The sequence below is a fragment of the Myotis lucifugus genome, unplaced genomic scaffold, assembly GCF_000147115.1.
Source record: "Myotis lucifugus unplaced genomic scaffold, Myoluc2.0 scaffold_26, whole genome shotgun sequence".
Lineage (NCBI taxonomy): Eukaryota > Metazoa > Chordata > Mammalia > Chiroptera > Vespertilionidae > Myotis > Myotis lucifugus.
The window spans coordinates 12,967-15,484 of record NW_005871074.1 but is presented as its reverse complement, the minus strand read 5'-3'; the positions used below and the strand labels follow the sequence as shown (position 1 = coordinate 15,484).

The 2,518-nt window shown below is 39.3% G+C and overlaps 1 pseudogene; it reads right to left on the bottom strand.

Annotated features, from left to right (window-relative positions):
• Window positions 1–1,181: 1,181 nt before the first annotated feature.
• On the bottom strand, window positions 1,182–1,662 carry LOC106696721 (annotated as a pseudogene).
• Window positions 1,663–2,518: the final 856 nt, after the last annotated feature.

Here is a 2,518-nt window from a genome sequence, read left to right as displayed (position 1 = left end):
ACAGCCTGTAAGCTGAGTCTTTATTTTATAGTCAGATCACACAAAGCAAAACAAGGGAGTGGTCAAGATGTTTACTATGTTCTTTCGAGTTTCAAATCTACTTCTTTCCTGTTGTTGCAATTCTCTGCACTCTATCAAGCTTTATTTTGGCAGCATTTGCTGCACCTCCCGCAGCCCACATCCCTCAGCTACCTAGGACTACAGGGTCAGACTAGAAGGTCAGTAATTTGCCAAAATGACTAACACAAATGGAAAGAGGAGAGGCAAGATTTGTTTTGGCAGCACTTGCTGCACCTTAGCCTTTGGCTATAATTGTGCTGGGAGGGCTTTGCCCTCCAAGCTGGGACTTGTATGTGGCTTTGCCACAAGAGGATCGTGCCCCCTCCTCAGTCTGAGTCTTGAACCTGTCCAAACGCTGTAGCTGCTCTCCACACTAAGAAGACTGAGACTTTCTCTCCAGAGCTCCTCTTCTGAGGCCTCACCAGCTTTCCTTCACCATTTCGTGCACAGTAGTGTAGGTGTTTTCAAACATGCATCTCCAGAATCTTCTAGACTCTGCCCATTACCCAGTGCCAAAGCCACTTGCACATTTTTTGGTATTTATTACAGCAGCGTTCCAATCTCAGCACTAATTTTCTGTCTTAGTCTCTGTCTCAGGCTTACTTGTATGGACGATATCCCATGCCCTCTACTTTGAGTTGGAGCCAATTGGTGGGGAGCACTGGTAATGAATTAGAGGAAGGAAGAAGAATGACAAGGATAATTAATTCTCTGACTAGTTGCCTTCATTAGCTTTACCCTTCCCCAAAATGTTCTTGCTTGTCTCAAAATGGCCTGCAATACACAGCTCCGTGTCTTTCTGAGTTCTGGAACCCACTTCATCTTCTTGTTCCTTGCGGCCTAAGCTGCTAACTCATTCATCCTAACTGACTTGATTGCTGCATGAAGGCTCATGGTCCCTTCATCTGTCCAACTTTTAAATAGGCATTTTTATATGCTACATCTTTCTCTTTGAATTTGTCCAATTTGGGTGTGTTATTCACTTAATTTCTTTTATTTTTTTTAAGACAAAAGTTTTCTTTATTTTTTGGGGGGGAGGGGAAGGGGAAGGAACATCACATTTCTACTCAATTAAGAGAAACATTTTTATCAGTACAGAGGTCTTTTTTTCTTCATACTTATCATGCCATGAATTCATAAAGAATGGGTTCCAGCATACAGGCCCCTTCCCATTAGTTCTCACAAAGTGTGCTTCTCTGAGTGGAGCAGGCTCACACTTCAGATGAACCCAGGTACCTTTCTCTTTGGCTTCCTTCTTTTTCTAATCACTTTCCTTCCCATGTTGCAGGAAGCTATCTCGGCTCTTAGAGTGCTTACCATGCTCAATAGGTACATTAATTCTCTTGGCAAGGACCTTGTCCTTAACTTGCTTGTTCACAACAATGCCCACTACATGCTGGGTGACACTGTAGCCTCTTCCAGTGTTGCCATGGTAACATTTGTGGGGCATTCCTTTTTAAACAGTGCCCATTCCCTTGATGTCCACAATATCACCTTCTTGTAGACTCACATGTATGTGGCCAAAGGAATAACTCCATGTTTTCTAAAAGGCTTAGAGAACATATAGCGGGTGCCTCTCCTCTTTCCCTTTGTGTTAGTCATTTTGACAAATTACTGGAAAAATGGAGGTTCTGGTCGAAAGGGCTATTTATTTCTTGTTTCCTATTAGTATAGTGAGAACTGGAAGATAGAGTGAGGTAGTCTAATAATGACATAATCTAAATTCCAAGAGGAAATGAGAGAAGCAACACAATGAAAAATACATAATATTTGATAATACAAACATATGAAAACTGATAATCATCTGGAACTGATTAAAGATAATAATCCTCATATATGGGAAGCAAACTGTATACCAAATATAATAAAAGTAAATTCAATCTATGTATAATAGATATGGTAGAAAAAGAATCCAAGAAAAAGAAGAGATCTTAAAAGCTGTCAGAATGAAAAATGGGTTACACATAAATAAATTGTTGTTAAACTGATGTCTTTCTTCTCAGTAGCAACAAAGGAAGCCAGAAGACTGTGGAATAATACATTTAAAAGAGTGAGAGAAAATAACTATCATTTAAAATGATAGACTTGGAAAAAATGTTTCAAGGATGAGGGTGAAACAAAGAGCTTTAGATAAATCAAAACAGAGAGAGTTTATTACCAACAGACTATACTAAAAAGAATTTTAACAAATGTGGTCCAGGAAAAATAAAAATGATCCCTGGCGATCTGAGAAGCCAGCTCTGAAAATGGTAGACTTGTGGGTAAGCCTGCACAAATATCAACCACATGAATTAATAATGATACATCTTATTTGTGCAGTTCAAAAAAGAGATTTGAAATCTTAAACAGCAATGGCACATGTTTGGGAGATATATATTACAGGGCATTAAATAAAGCTCCACTATGATAAGAGCCATGGTTGGTGTTTATGAGTTTGTACAGGTAGGAGAGGCTTGTA